Raw genomic sequence first — 17,635 nt, forward strand, 5'->3', positions numbered from 1 at the left:
GACTGCTGCCCTGGCCGCTACATTCTCCAGATTTCTCACCAACTGAAAGTGTGTGGTCAATGGTGGCCGAGCAACTGGCTCGTCACAATATGCCAGTCACTACTCTTGATGAACTGTGGTATCTTGTTCAAGCTGCATGGGCAGCTGTACCTGTACACGCCAGCCAAGCTGTCTTTGACTCAATGCCCAGGCGTATCAAGGTCGTTATTACGGCAAGAGGTGGTTGTTCTGGGTACTGATTACTGAGGATCTATGTATCCAAATTGCGTGAAAATGTAATCACATGTCAGTTCTAGTATAATATATTTGTCCAATGAACACCCGTTTATCATCTTCATTTATTCTTGGTGTAGCAATTTTAATGGTCAGTAGTGTATGTAAAACACTTACAAGCTATCATCAAGTGCAACGTATCAGCGAACTGTTCCATGTAACGCACAAAAGAGGGCGCACTCATGCAATCCCATACGCGAGACGCCTCTGGACCACGCACATCTGTTTTCCATTGCTGGTGCGATGCCTTTCTACCTATGGTTCAGTGAATACCTAACTGCGAAGCGATTCATCTTCATAGTCACAGTTAAAAAATTCCCCATGTTATACTGACATCACATGTCTATGTAAATGACAACCAAGTCCCCCTCTGGATGCATTATACAGGGTGTTACAAAAAGGTACGGCCAAACTTTCAGGAAACATTCCTCACACACAAATAAAGAAAAGATGTTATGTCGACATGTGCCCGGAAACGCTTAATTTCCATGTTAGAGCTCATTTTACTTTCGTCAGTATGTACTGTACTTCCTCGATTCACCGCCATGAAATCATACGGCATACTCTTCCTGCGCAGCTAGAACATGTGCCTTTACAAGTACAACATGTGGTTCATGCACGATGGATCTCCTGCACATTTCAGTCGAAGTGTTCGTACGCTTCTCAACAACAGATTCGGTGACCGATGGATTGGTAGAGACGGACCAACTCCATGGCCTCCACGCTCTCCTGACCTCAACCCTGTTGACTTTCATTTATGGGGGTATTTGAAAGCTCTTGTCTACGCAACCCCGGTACCAAATGTAGAGACTCTTCGTGCTTGTATTGTGGACGGCTGTGATACAATACGCCATTCTCCAGGGCTGCATCAGCGCATCAGGGATTCGATGCGACGGAGGGTGGATGCAGGTATCCTCGCTAACGGAGGACATTTTGAACATTTCCTGCAACAAAGTGTTGGAAGTCACGCTGTTACGTTCTGTTGCTGTGTGTTTCCATTCCGTGATTAATACGATTTGAAGAGAAGTAATAAAATGAGCTCTAACATGGAAAGTAAGCGTTTCCGGACACATGTCCACATAACATATTTTCTTTCTTTGTGTGTGAGGAATGTTTCCTGAAAGTTTGGCCGTACCTTTTTGTAACACCCTGTAGAAATCTGTTGCAATGCTTCCCAGTATAGCACAGGTTGCATTCTCCCTAGCATTCGGGATATGTGAGACACCTCTGGGCGTGTATGTGTTTACCCAGCCGCCATGCATACCAGCTGGTTTGGGGCAGGCCCAGTTGCCAAGCAAGAGATGTCTGAGTAGTGACCCACCAATGCTAGTGCAGAAATAAGCCTGTCAGTGTTATACTGGTGTCTCGTGTCTATGTAAATAACTGCAGAGTCTCCCTGTGGAACGCTATGTAAAGATCTTCTGTGACGCTTTCTGTTAACAAAAATAGTAAAGAATAACACCAAATGGATTCTTCCTGACGCTGGTAAAGGCACAGTCCGTCCAACACGTGTTGCCCTTCCTGGAAACCGTAATGTCCTGCTTTCAACATACGTCTCACAAACTGTAAACGTTCTCACTGCTATGTAGGGACTCCTACGTCACAGCACAAAGGATGTCTAGTGAATGAAAGGAGCCTTCTGATTTGGTCTTATTGAATTTACCCACCAAACTGCTGCTGCTGCCAGTGTAGGAGAACTTCCTGAAATTTTTTCCTGTAGATGAGACTTTCAGCTGCAAAACTATTTTGTACAGATCGTCATATTACACTGACAGTTGAACCCTGCAAAAGTCGTCTACAGATCGTCAAATACGGAAAGACACTTGCTCAATTACACTGCTCTGCAACTAAGGATGGAAGCATGAATATTACAGGGTGAAACCATCTCGAAAATGTATACTGTTTAGATGTAGTAAATATATAGTTCGTATCCTGTGTCATAGAAATTCGCCCATTTTGCGTCATGCACACAGCAATCGACCGCCAAATACTCACACACATACTGCGAAGACAGACAGTATAAGCACATGCACCGTATATACTCCACGCAGCAGTGGTTATTTCCTGAGAGGTTGGGTGGTCATCCACGGCAGCCGCCGGTAACAAGATATCTGCCCACGACACGTAGCCAGGGTGCCCTCAGTGGACCGAAGACACTCCCTGAACTGTTGTGCAAAGTCTGGGTCAGTCCCCCTCGGCACAAAGGCGTTACTGTAAGACGCTTAAGTTTCTCTTTCAAAGACACTGTTGTACCACTAGCAAGAAAAATTTATCAGACATGTCCACCCATCGGTGCTTTTCAGTCAGTATTGCTTCGTATCGCAGCAATCAGTTATTGGCGAGGTATTATATCCAATGTTAGGGGATGCGTGATACGATGGCTGTGAGCATCAGGCTTATAAAGTACGTGTTTGTATTCTGAAATCTTCAAAGGAAATGACTATGACCAATCGTAAGGAAGGTTCGCATTTGAAGAGGAATTCAGTGATAGCAAATGGAGGAGTATGTCAAGTCATAACATGGTACAGATACTTCTATTTCACGAACTACAGCCCTCAGCAGGTGGTATGTTTGATACTTCGCTGTTTGTCGAATGTCGTTCAATTGAACAGCAATCGTAAAATTTGATTGTAAGTTTAGTGATAAAATGTATACATAGCCGGTTGCTTAGGACGATTCTGTCTGAGGATGCGTGGTGCGCGGGGGCGGTGGCCTGTGGCGGGAATAATTTACATTTCCGGCTAACAGCAGGAACTGTCCTAATAGAAAGGCCTCTTGGGATAAAGGAATGTAGCTGACTTAACCATGTCGTCCCCTAGATGGCTGAATACCGAACTAATACTACCTATGTTTTGGGGAGCCGTCGTGATTGCGGGTGTTCTCAGTAAAAACTTGAGAAGATTCAATATGGACATGTGTTTGGACTGGACTATTATTCCCTCCCATGTTAAAGGTCTGGTTGATAACTTCTCCACACTTAGTGTCTTTATTTGTTTGAGAGAACATCGATTGTGGTGTGTGTTGCGTGCATCCAGCAGGTGAAAGACGGGTGGAGGTCACTTTTGCTGGTTCTCTAGACATGACGAAGACCTTAGTTGACTTTGTAAATTATAAGGATGATATGTAATCAGTCATATCACCAACAAAGACATTCGCGAGTGGAAATATTAGTTTCCTCTATTTTTTTCAAGGTTTCAGGTAAATGTCCTCGCAGATTATATAAGTTGTTAGTTACTCAGTGGTTTACAGCATGCTGCACCTCACTAAATTTTCGGGTTTCTAGAGAAATAATGCTAAATCTATATCTTCCGATTATACTGCGCAAGCAATACTGTTATGCAAGCGCTATTCCTGTGCGAATCGCGAAAATGGTATGATATTCTGGCAAACCACGTGAAATTACATATGTTCTTGTAATCCCACAGTCTGGAGATGGGTGTAGAAAGCAGGTAAGCAGGACGGGCCAGAAACAGTAATGCCTTTGTGCCGAGGGATACAGACCCCGACTTTGTACAACAGTTTGGAGAGTGACTTCACTCCGCTGAGGGCACTGTGGCCACGCGGCGGGGGCAGATGACTTGTGACTGGCGGCTGCAGTGGATGACCACCAAACCTCTCAGGAAATAACCAATGCTTCGAGGAGTGTATGTATATGTATATGTATGAGTGTCTGGCGGTCGATACCTATATGAATAATGCAAAAGGGGCGATTTTGTATGTCGCAGGATACGAATTGTATGTTTACTATATCGAAACGGTAGGTGGTGATATATTGCCATGTTCTAGATTGGTTTCACGCTACAATATTCAAGCTTCTGTCCTTAGTGGCAGAGCAGTATAGTTGAGCAAGTGTCTTTCCATATTTGACGATCTGTAGACCACTTTCGAAGGGTTCAACTGTCAGTGCTACATGGCGATCTGTATAAAACAGTTTTTCTGCTGAAAGTATCATCTCCAGAAAAAAATGGTGGAAAGAGCTCCTGCAACAGCAACAGTAGCAGTATGGCTGGTAAATTCAGTGAGATCCAATCGGAATGCTCCATTCATTCAAGAGACATCTTTTGTGCTGGTACGTAGGAATCTCTCCATAGTGGTGGGAATATTTACTGTATCTGAGACATATGTTGAAAGCAAGACATCACGATTTCCATTAAGGGCAACATGTGATGGACAGGCTCTGCCTCTAGGAGCATCAGGAAGAATGCATTGGCGTTATTCTGGACTATTTTCGTTAACTGTTTCTGAAAGCATTGCAGAAGATCTCTATAGCATGTTCAGAGGGGGACTTGACTGTTATTTAGATATACATGAGACATCAGACAGCCCTTTAGCTGAACCTGCATGGGGGTAGCTATGCAGACATCTCTCACTTATCGATTAGTCCTGACTGGACCTGCACATATGCATGGTGTCTGGGTAAACACATACACAGCTGGAGGCGGTTTGCATGTCCAGTTAGGATCGCTAAGGAGAATGTACCCTATGCTATCCTGGAAAGCATGGTAACAGATTTCCATGGGGCATAAAGAGGGAGACTTGGCTATCATTTACGTAGACATGTGGCGTCAGTATAACATTGAGAATATTTTAACTGAGCCTGAAATTTTGAGTCGCTTGCCAAATAGGTTTTCACTGAACCACAGGTAGAAAGGCATCGTGCCAGCAATGGAAAACAGATGCGCGACCCAGAGGCGTCTCACGTATGGGACAGGCTCTGTTGTGTGTACCTTAGGACTCATGCAGCGAATAGTTCACTGATACATTGTAGTTGATGATAGCTCGTAAGCATTTTTACATGCAATGAGTGTTTGTGCACTGCATTATTTGCCGCTGTTTAAGCATTGTGAGCATGTTGGGAGAGTGATATATATGGATTATTTTTTGACTATTTCATGAGTAGTGGACATGTCTGTGCCTCATTTTGTGAACAAGTCTGTAGGCTGTGCAATGCATTATCTCGACAGTTTATAATGAGTAAGTGTGTCTACAGAGCCTTTTACATGCATTATGTTGACAATTTACAAGTTGTTTTCATGTCTGTACATCAGTGTACTGCTTTATTGCGGTAATTTACGAGTAGTCTGCTGGTCTCCGTGATGTGTAATACCTTATTACAACAGTTTAAAATTAGTGAGCTTGTTTTCAGAGCGTTTTATATGCATTATTTTCACAATTTAGTTGTTGTTTTCCTGTCTGTACATCAGTGTACTGCAATATTTCGGTGATTTACGAGTAGTTTGCAAGTCTGTAGACTGTGTATTGTCGTTCCGAGCATGTTAGAGTGGGTGTTTTGTACCAGTGTAGTAAATGAACTACATGAAATCCATCCCTAAAGAAATTGTTCCAAAATCAATAAAGTGCACTCCTTCCTCTCTCCAACAGCCAAGAACATTCTGTGTCCTGTTCCCGCCATTTTCACTCCAGACCGCCATGGGAAGATAGTGTACTCTGGTATCAGTACTGTATACTAGGTCAGTTGGACTTCAGACCTCATTGTGAACACACTGGATGGAGGTGCTACCTATGACAACTCAGATAGTTTAAATCAAGACTGCCTCCAAAATAAGGATGTATGTCTATCCTGTCTAGCAGCTGAGCACAGGCTGAGCACTTTTCCCGCCAATTTCAAGGAAGAGGTGGCGGTCGGAGATTAGTGGAGGTATCCCAAGTGATCTTTTTTCCGCCAAAATTTGAAATTCCCGTAGCCCAATTGTCCTATTTTCCCGCCAAAATTTAAACTTCTCAACTTGACAGACTGATGACCCCAGAAGTGAAGTCCCATAGTGCTCAGAGCCATTTGAACTCTCAACATGACATCATTGCGCAATTTCCATATCTATTGTCACCATCTTTAATCCGCCATCTTGAATAAATCTGGCTACAATCCTGAGTGTGGTGACGTTGGCTTTGCCCCACTACCTCTATGTTCCTAGTGACTTTCATAAGGCAGCCAAACCGTGACGTCAATGCTGTGGCGTACATGGGAAATGGGCTAGGGATATGTGCGGCTGTAGTCCTACAGCTAATAATCGGACTGCAACAATTCCTGTTAACACATCTGAGCTCACAAGCCCTCTTACCTGTGCTGTGGTAGCTGTACGATCTGCCACTGCTATCCTTACAATACCATGATCCTGGCGGGCGTCTATGCTGCATGGACATCCAGAACCTCATCTTCGGGGATGTGAGAATGTTTATGTGACCGCTGATGCCAGCATCATTCCACAGCTTAGGCAGAAACTACAGCTTCTGTCGCAATTCTTCGAAAGGACCATCCTGCCGCCCAGGAGGCCACAAATTGATCCTTTTCATATCACTGTAGGGAGCACAAATGCATCTTGTGGCAAATGTCCGTTTACTTTGCATGTTCGCAACACACTGAATTTTCTGGCTGTGAGCATTTCTTATAACAGGGTAAACACAAATGGTGCTCTGATACACTATGTGATCAAAAGTATCCAGACACCCCTAAAACGGTTATAGGCGCTTCAGTCCGGAACCGTGCTGCTGCTATGGTCGCAAGTTCGAATCCTGCCTCGGGCATGGATGTGTGTGATGTCCTTAGGTTAGTTAGGTTTAAATAGTTGAGATTCATAGGAAGAATTCTAAGAAAATGTGACTCATCGACGAAAGAAGTAGCTTACAAAACGCTTGTTCGTCCGATTCTTGAGTATTGCTCATCAGTATGGGACCCTTACCAGGTTGGATTAATAGAAGAGATAGACATGATCCAGCGAAAAGCAGCGCGATTCGTCATGGGGACATTTAGTCAGCGCGAGAGCGTTACGGAGATGCTGAACAAGCTCCAGTGGCGGACACTTCAAGAAAGGCGTTACGCAATACGGAGAGGTTTATTATCGAAATTACGAGAGAGCACATTCCGGGAAGAGATGGGCAACATATTACTACCGCCCACATATATCTCGCGTAATGATCACAACGAAAAGATCCGAGAAATTAGAGCAAATACGGAGACTTACAAGCAGTCGTTCTTCCCACGCACAATTCGTGAATGGAACAGGGAAGGGGGGATCAGATAGTGGTACAATAAGTACCCTCCGCCACACACCGTAAGGTGGCTCGTGGAGTATAGATGTAGATGTAGATGTAGATAGTTCAAAGTCTAGGGGACTGATGACCTCAGATGTTAAGTCACATATTGCTCAGAGCCATTTGAACCATTTTAACACCCCTAAAAACAAACGTTTTTCATATTAGGTGTATTGTGATGACACCTATTGTCAGGTACTCCATATCAGTGACCTCAGTAGACATCGTGAGAGAGCAGAATAGGTTCCTACGTGGAACTCATGGACTTCAAACGTGGTCAGATGATTGGGTGTCACTTGTGTCATACGTCTGTACGCGAGATTTCCACACTGCTAAACACCCCTAGGTCCACTGCTTCGGATGTGACAGTGAAGTGGAAACGTGAAGGGACAAGTACAGCACAAAAGTGTATAGGCCAACCTTGTCTGATGAGTGACAGAGACCACCAACAGTTGAAAAGGGTGGTAAAGTGTAATAGACAGACATCTATCCAGACCATCGTACAGGATTTCCAAACTGCATCAGGATCCACTGCCAGTTCTATGACAGTTATGCGGGAGGTGAGAAAACTTGGATTTCATGGCCGAGCGGCTTCTCATAAGCCACACATCACGCTGGGAAATGCCAAACGACGCATCCCTTGGTGTAAGGAACGTAAATATTGGACGTTTGAATAGTGGAAAAAGGTTGTGTGAAGTGACGAGACACGGTACTCAATGTAGCGATCTGATGGCAGGGTGAGGGTATAGCGAATGACCGGTGAACGTCATCTGCCAGCGTGTGTAGTGCCTACAGCAAAAACCGGAGGTGGTGGTGTTATGGTGTGGTCGTGTTTTTCATGCAGGCGGCTTGCACCCCTTGTTGTTTTGCATGACACTATCACAGCACAGGCCTACGTTGATGTTTTAAGCTCCTTCTTGCTTCCTTCTATTGAAGAGCAATTCGGGGATGGCGACTGTATCTTTCAGCATGATCGAGCACCTATTCATAATGCACGGCCTGTGGCGGAGTGGTTACACGACAATAATGGTTACACGACATTACATCCCTGTAATGGATGCCCTGCACAGGGTCCTGACCTGACCGTTGTAGAATACCTTTGCGATGTGTTGGAACACCGACTTTGTGCCACGTCTAACCGACAGACAACGATACCTTTCCTCAGTGCAACACTCCGTGAAGAATGGGCTGCCATTCCGCAAGAAACTTTCCAGCACCTGACTGAACGTATGCCTGGGAGAGTGGAAGCCGTCATCAAGGCTAAGTATGGGCCAACACCATATCGCATTCCAGCATTAGCGATGGAGGGCATCACGCAGTTGTAAGCCATTTTGCAGCCAGGTGTCCGGATACTTTTGATCACATAGTGTAGCGATCTGTTAATATACCATCCCGATATGTAGAATATGCCGTCAACAGGTCAAAATCGACGTCATCCTTCCTAGTTTTCTAATTTTTTTCAGGCAGTTTATAGCTAATTAAATTATCATAAAACAAGATACTTAACGAAATGCAATTGATGTAGGAGCCATGGGAGGTGCAGAATGCAGGAAGGGTCGCTGTATTCTTATATCAATAGTTTTTGTACCATTTAGGATAATTGTGTAATTAAAAATCAACTCCTCAAACTCGGTATAACTTGGACTATGAGATGGTTCCATTAGGTTCGTTTATCAGCTCAGACGTGCAAATAAAGTGTGCAGTATATACAATGACTCTGCATGTAACATGCAAGAGGAAAAGAAAGAAGCCGTTCACCAGGCTGCTAAGGAGATCTTAGAAAAAAAGAAACAGCCAGAATATACTGGACGTAAAGTTCAACCATGGTGGGACGATGCGACCGAGAAAACTGTGAGTGAAAAGTAATACCAGCATTCGATAAATGACTTAAAACCAAACTGGATGAGGATCTTAGCATATATCGTGAAAAGAGGAATGGCGCCCGTCGAAAGATAAACAAAATAAAAACTATCTGTCGGCAAAAAATTTGAAGTACAAAACTGTAGAGGTAATATAAGAGCCAAAAGTTAAGAGAATTCAGGATAGAGACTGGTCTGATATCAGCACAGCATGTATGCATCGTTCGGTGCAGTTTTGTGGAGAGTTGTTGAGGGAAGACAGAGTTCAGTAGGAAAACTGTACGTCATTGGAACAGAAGGGTAAGCGATATAATGATGTGCCAGCGGTAAGTCGAGATGAAGTTGTATGTGCGCTCAAACAAATGGTAACAGCTCCAGCACCAGGAAATATAGGTAGTGAGCTCAAAAAGCTGCACGCACCGTTCTCCGTAAGATTCTGAAAAGGATCTTTGACAAATGTTTAAAAAGCCGTCTCTTATGGACGGAACAGGTGCATGTTACTTCCATATCAGAGGTCTGTTCAAAAAATTCCTGAGCATTGTCAACAAAATTTTCTGCGCTTCTTATTGAGCGTGGTCTCCTTCGAAACACTCTCCTAAAATACTAATTCACCGCTCCCAACATAGTTTCCATTCATTACCCTTCCTGTTGGATCCCGCGAAGCGCCGTCTGCGAATTTTCCTTTTTCTCGTCTATCGTTTCAAATCTTCTTCCTTTCAATGGAATTTTCATCTTTGGAAATAGAAAAAAGTCCGCATTGGCCATATGATTCCTTAAGGAACTTCTCGTTCTCATTGGCACGATCCAAAAGCTCTTCACAGTCTTTCTTGTCTTGACTCATGGGCCGTGGAACGACTTGGCAGCAACACGATGCGTTCCAAGATGTTGTGTCAGGATTTCATGACATCATCGAACTGAAAGTTACATTCTTCTGCAATATCTCGGACAGTCAGTCTTCGATTGGCACGCACAATTTCGTTGACGTTCCTGACATGAACAACGTAGGTAGACGTCAAAGGGCATCCGGAACGAAGGTCGCCTTAACATCCGTCTGGCCATTTTAAAACAGTGTGAACCATTCGTAACACTGAGTACGGCTTAAGCAGTCATCACCATACGCTCCCTGCATTATTTGGTGTTTCTGTATAAATGTGTCTTTGCGTTTCACGCAAAATTTAGTGCAGACCGCTGTTCCTCTAATTATGCCATCTTGAAATTCGCAAACCGTGCGACGCAACGTTCTACTCAGTACACCATTGAACAATAACTAACACACATATAACAAGAAACTTACGACAGTAAAACATTAAACACAGGCGTGTGCAGGGATGCCAACCGCATTTTGCTCGCTCACACCATTGGCGCGAAATTACGAATGTTCCGGAATTTTTGAACAGATCTCACACATAAAAGGGTGACCAGAGAGAATGTAAAAATTTCAGAGGGTTTTCAGTAGCCAGATTGAATGGTAGAGGCCTAGAGAAGTGGATACAGGAACAAATAGTAGAGGCAGAAGAGAAAAATAGATTTCTGTCTGGACACTGCTGTATTTACGGTATGAAATTTAATAGAGAAGAGCATGGCTAGAACTCAGAGTGCGCATTTTAAACTTGTGGATCTACACAAATCTTACGTCACAGTCGCACTAAGCAAGTCGTCAGAGAGCACGTTGAAGAATAGTGTCTATAAGACTTACGTATTAGCTATGAAGGAGTTACAACTTTTCAGACTGTTTCTGACCACACTGTACAGCTGCAAATTCTTACATACTATAGGTCTGATCACTGCTTCATGTAGGCTACTTCACCCCCACGCTTAGGTACAATGATAAACCAATGAGGTACGTTTCGAGAGCTCAGTTCTTGTGTGACCACTTAGGAGGGTAGGTAACACGTCGAAATATTCATGAAATAAAGACCAGGGAGGAGGATAATAAGTTCGTAAGCTCCTAACTGCATTCAAGTGCAGTATAAGCAGTATAACAAGGCTTGATCTGAAACAAAGTGCAGCCTCCCTTCTCCCTCCCCTTTATTGTTATGGAAGAAAGGATGGTGCTGCCCCTTTCCCCTCTGTTCTTCTGGAACAAATGGCGTTGTTTTCAGGGTCTCCGCCTCCCCAAGACTGTTCAGGAATAAAGGGCATTGTTCTCAATTATATCCGTCTCCCTCCCTCATTCAGCATCAAAGGAAACCTCCATCCACCTCTTCCTGAATTTCCCAGTTCCAGGCCAAAGGACACTGCCATCCCTATACCCCTGGGTTTCCCCAGTTCTGAGCCAAGGAGTATTGTCTCCAAGGCTACCTCCTTCCTCCACTCCTCTGACATAAGCCAGTTTTCCTATTTATAAAATTATAGGGAAAAAAATGGGGAGTAAGCTCAACAATTGGCAGAAAATTGAAAAATATTCCATTTGTGGTTCTGGTTATTCCCTCACTCCTATGATGTAACTGTGATAGTAAGGAAGTTGTTGTAAGTGTAAACTGGTGGGAAATTCGAACAATTCAAAATGAGACACTGGGGTGTCCTGCTGAGGTGAAATTAAAAAAAAAAAAATTATGATGGAGGAAACTCAGGGTACAAGCATATTGTGTGAGTTGCTTTGTCACTTGTCCTAAGTATATAATCTGATCCTAAGTTTAAAATAGTGGGAGATTCAAAATCTCATTGGTTTTCCCCACTCCTATGACATTACAGCTCACTTTTCAATTCATATAATTGCAGCCTGTGTTTTAAACCTATGAGTTCACTTCTCCTACATTTAAAATTCAAAATGCATTAGAATGCCGATAAATCCGCTTACCATAGCTTCTAATTGATGGGAAACCTTCTGATTGTCTGAACTAGACCACTTGTCCCAACATGAAAACTGCATAGTACACTGGTGCAGCCTGTACAGTTGTCAACCACTTGTTGTTGTCATGTGTATGTGTAACAGAATATGAATAGGATAGCACCGATTTCATCTTTATTTAAATGATTGCCACACCAGGTAGAGTTCCTCTCTCATCTTCCTCTGTCTCTGGATGTGTTGATCATGCTTAGGGGATGCCCAAGATCGGGAAGCCACCGCTACTACAACTGTCAGCAACAACCAGCAAACTGCCGAGGCTTATGGGCACTGTGTCCTCACTGTGCTACATACGGCCGCAGCAGACTGTATAGAATTAAGTGTGGATGCTCTACACACGACTGTATAATATCACACCAAGGTGCCCATGCCTAGTGCTCCAACTTTTACTTGTGCTAATCACGTATGAACCTGCCAATCCCCAGCCATTAATTAGGAATGTAGGTAGACATCTTTTGTTTGGTATAGAAATTACATTGTTTTGCACTTAACTCTGTTCTAATCTTAGAACTGTATGACGTCATACTGACCTGTACACCTTTATCTTCGCCAGTGCTTAGTGTACTGTTCTCTACTCTGGTTAACCCAACACTATACATTACGACGCCTTTCTCAGGTGTGTTAGGACATGCAGGACCTTTCGGAAGCAGACATAGAAGAGAGTGCAGAACGTTATACCACCAACAACGTGCGTGGACAGAGAAGACAAGGGGAATCAGTGGTCACACAGAAGCATGTAGTAGTTCAGTGCCCACTCCATTTACGTGTGGAGTAGAACTGAAATCAACGAATATTGTACTGACATCACTGTGTTGAAATCAGTGAACACAGTAATGAAATCAACCAATTTTCTACGTAAATCAGAGAATTTCTGCATCAAATCTACTCCCCTACCATGGAACATGGGCTTTTTAAATAACACAGGACATCAACCATGTCACAGAACTTTTACAGCTAAGGTTCTCGGCTTCAGCGTGTGTTTCACGTTGCACATTTAACATCAGACGTCCATAGAATTTGTAAATGGAGCCAGCCGAAACACACAGCGAATCATATGTTTTTACGTCAATTTTATGTTGAAATTAACAGATGCTCTTTAGAAGTTAATGGAATTTGTACCTAAAGCAGTGGATTTCGCGTCAAACCCATTACACTTTTGTCGGGGCTATATGTAACTGTTGTGGTCATAGCAGAAAGACTCTGATTTCCTTGGATGTCTACTGCAATGCTTCATTTATAACCACTCCAAACCAAACTCTAGAGTTGATCATACTAGCAACTTCTACAGGGTGTTACAAAAAGGTACGGCCAAACTTTCAGGAAACATTCCTCACACACAATTAAAGAAAAGATGTTATGTGGACATGTGTCCGGAAACGGTTAATTTCCATGTTAGAGCTCATTTTAGTTTCTTCCACCTACGCTCAATGGAGCACGTTATCATGATTTCATACGGGATACTCTACCTGTGCTGCTAGAACATGTGCCTTTACAAGTACGACACAACATGTGGTTCATGCACGATGGAGCTCCTGCACAGTTCAGTCGAAGTGTTCGTACGCTTCTAACAACAGATTCGGTGACCGATGGGTTGGTAGAGGTGGACCAATTCCATGGCCTCCACGCTCTCCTGACCTCAACCCTGTTGACTTTCATTTATGGGGGCATTTGAAAGCTCTTGTCTACGCAACCCCGGTACCAAATGTAGAGACTCTTCGTGCTCGTATTGTGGACAGCTGTGATAGAATACGCCATTCTCCAGGGCTGCATCAGCGCATCAGGGATTCCATGCGGCGGAGGGTGGATGCATGTATCCTCGCTAACGGAGGACATTTTGAACACTTCCTCTAACGAAGTGTTTGAAGTCACGCTGGTACGTTCTGTTGCTGTGTGTTTCCACTGCATGATTAATGTGATTTGAAGAGAAGTAATAAAATGAGCTCTAACATGGAAAGTAAGCGTTTCCGGACACTTGTCCACATAATATATTTTCTTTCATTGTGTGTGAGGAATGTTTCCTGAAAGTTTGGCCGTACCTTTTTGTAACACCCTGTATACTCTACTATTTCATTTACAGTAGACGACACTTTCTAAGAACCATTACAACAAATCTGTCTTCCATCCTTTTCTCCTGAACTTTAAAATACGAAAAATGGTTCCACTGTAGCTGTGAAAGGTTTTCATGGTCACAGACGTAACCTTTTTGAAAACCATGTTTTAAATACGTGTACATTGTGGACAGTATCGTTCTTGAGATTTGGAGAGATATTAAAGGAATATCACTAGCTAAATACGTAAACATAATGTATTTGAGAGATACTGTGATGTTAAACGATCGTATTATTCCAAATTACTCCCCTAAGTATTTATACCTTCAACACTATTCGATATTAATATGGTAAACCGCCGACTTGTCATTTATCACAGTGCATTATCGGTTGTACTTACAAAAATCGACTATTATCAACGTGTATCTCATTGTCCAGTACAATGACAGTGAACTCTTTGACACTAATAAACACGTCCATGGCAGTAATGTTTGAAGTTCGTACTTAACAGTGTGCTGCTGATATTGTACCGCCATCATGAACAGAACACTAGGGCACCCTGATTTCTCTTCCACAATAACCCTCAAACACATGGTTAGAGAAATATATGCATAGTGCTGGTAGAATCTCACCAATTCCTGTAACTGATCCAGAACCGCTTCAGCTTTGAAACTGGACGATTCAGTTTATGTTCGAACTGCTTATAAGAGTACCAGATGTGGAGAGAAGATTCGTTTTGAAGTCTAACACAGCGTTTCAACTGTAGGTCATTCCCTGCAATTCATCTGTACATAACTGCAGCAGCCTACACCATGTAGTACACAGTTAATGTAGCAGGTAGCGATTGTAGGTATTAGACTACCAATATAGTCCTTGTACTACAGACACCTATCCTGATGGAAGACAGAAGACAGCTTGTTATAGTGGACTGTGAATGTCACACATCTCACTATACATAAATGACAGACGTAGACATCAACCGTTTCCAACATGATTTCTAAATCATTTCAGATATGCAGCACATTTTGTAGCTTGACGGAAGTAGCATGAAAGGCTTATACCCAAAACTGCTCCAAATAGCTCTAGACACGGAAGAGCATCGCTTTCGATTGCTGATAGCCTCATCTTGCTACATACTCGGTGAATGACAACAAATGTCACAAGTTTGCGATCGAAGACAGCTGGTATCATAGTAGAGTAATTTGGAAGTGTCACGTAAGATGCACAGTGAATTAATTGTCAGACATATTTTACATATTTCCACAGGATTTCTAAAGCATCTGTGAGGAATGCTGGTGTGACTCCTATTGCTGGTCACAGTTGCAGATGGTCATGATTGGGTGGCTGAAGATATGGCTTACTCTTCATTCCAGATGCAGGCTTACCACTGTTAGCAGGTATAGCATTTAGACGAACCAGTTCTAAAGCGGTTTCTTCTGGTGGTATTTGACATAATGTGATTACATCCAGCTGCCGCAAATAGCGGCTGTAGAGCTAATGCCCAGTAGGATCCCTTGATACAGTGAAATCAGACAAATTTGTTGACTGAGACATAAAGGTGAGTGCTTCTTAAACCACTGTAGCACTACTGAGTCTTATACCGCAGATATTTATAAGGGTGTTTGTGCAGGGCGCTGTAGTAGTTCTTAGAGATGTGTGGTGGATGTGGCTCAGTTGCTAGTGTACTAGTGGTTGTTGCTTTTGGAGTACATTCATTCCACAGATTCAAACAGTAGATCCTGCAGTTAATTCAGTTACGCAATAACTAGAGATTCATAATATATCTCGAACGAGGTCCCTATCTACCTGTAGTAGTACATTCATACCACAAATTCTCAAATAGCTGTACGGCAGTGAGCACACACTTTTTGACAGAAGACTGTATCATTCTTTAACCAAGACTGATTTTTGCAGTCAGTATACTCTCTAGTGTTGAAAATTTCATATCAATGCAGACAAAACATTTAACTCCAATCATTTTTCCTAAAAACAAAAAGTGATCTAATGCCCAGGATAGCACTGCTTCTTAAAGTGATTTTTAGGTGACTTCCTACATAAATTGTGATTTATGTTGTACATAGTATATCAAACATTTCCTGTGAATTTCTAAATGGTGACAGTTGGGGAAACAAAGAAATGGGCAATGTGTGAAACACGTTCGAAATTAACTGGTGGGGTTGTGGACTCCTATTAATAAGAATACATGCTCCCATGGAATTTAGTAATCATTTTCCAATGAATATCTGTATGGTTGCTCCAACAAGGGTTGTTGTGCAGGAGGTGTTTCTGCTGTTCACGTCAGCACGTGTCAGGGGATGTGATGTGTGACATCTGTGTGTGAATGCGTTTGTGTGTGTGTGTGTGTGTGTGTGTCTGTGTGTGTGTGTGTGTGTGTGTGTGTGTCTTGGGGATATTCTAAAAACCTGTGTGGTTGTAAGATGTACGGTTGGAAGATTAAATAATCCTTCACTCCCTACAGCTAAATGATACGGCAAAACATTGTAACAAAGTACCGTATGGTTGTAGAAAAGAGCCCCAAGACTGTAACAAAGTACCCCAAACCTGTAAGAGTTAGCTGCCAACTATAGCAAACCGCCACAAAACTGTTACAAACTGCAGCAAAACTGTAAGAAAAGCCCCTACCCTGTAACAAATGGCTCAACACTTGCAACAAAATGCCTTCATATTGTAAGAAACTGCCCCAAAAATGTAACAAACGGGCCCCTAAACTGTAACAAATGGGCCCCCAATCTATAAAAACTTCCTCCAGCAATAACAAATTGCCCTGAAGCTGCAGGAAATTGTCACTGAACTGCAACAAATTGCCCCCAAGCTGCACTGTAACAAATTTACCTTCAACTGCAAGAAATTGTCCCCAAACTGTTAAGAAACAGCTCTACGGTTGTAACAGAGTGCCCCAACTCCAGCTCAAACTTTTAAAAAATACTCCAAATTCTAAGAAAGTCCGTCTTAGTACACATAAGTGACATGTGACCTTATGTAGGAAACTCTCAAAACTAAGTAGAATCGATATGTATAACTGCAATGTGCATCTCTCGAACACTGACAGTTTTACTCGATTACCATACAATGTGTGTGAAGGTCTACCCTAGAACATTGGACATGTGCAACAGTGATAGTGTCACGCAAAGCAGGTAGTTCCAAATCTGCAAATGTGAAAGGATAGACAACTTGTTTTATTCTGTTACAAACTATGACTATATAATAAATTACCAATGTCATATACAGCTGCTCATTATGTATTTTCATTGTGAAGGCAGCATGTGAAATTAAAAAAAAAGGTACAAACAGAGGCATAACACCGATAGAGAGATATGGTAATGTGGGGAAAGAAGTAATAGCACGTTCTTTTCTGGGGAAGACGGCTAACGAAAATGGAAAACATTTCATGACGCTAAAGCGATTCTGTCAAAAAATAAAATCAGATTCTACTGATATCATCTAGCTCTGCTAAATGATTACAAAAATATCTCTCTAGGCTTTGTTTGAATATAAAAGAAACATCCACAAGAAGCACAAGTTACTGCAAAACGGCG

The sequence above is a fragment of the Schistocerca serialis genome, chromosome 6 (assembly GCF_023864345.2).
Source record: "Schistocerca serialis cubense isolate TAMUIC-IGC-003099 chromosome 6, iqSchSeri2.2, whole genome shotgun sequence".
Lineage (NCBI taxonomy): Eukaryota > Metazoa > Arthropoda > Insecta > Orthoptera > Acrididae > Schistocerca > Schistocerca serialis.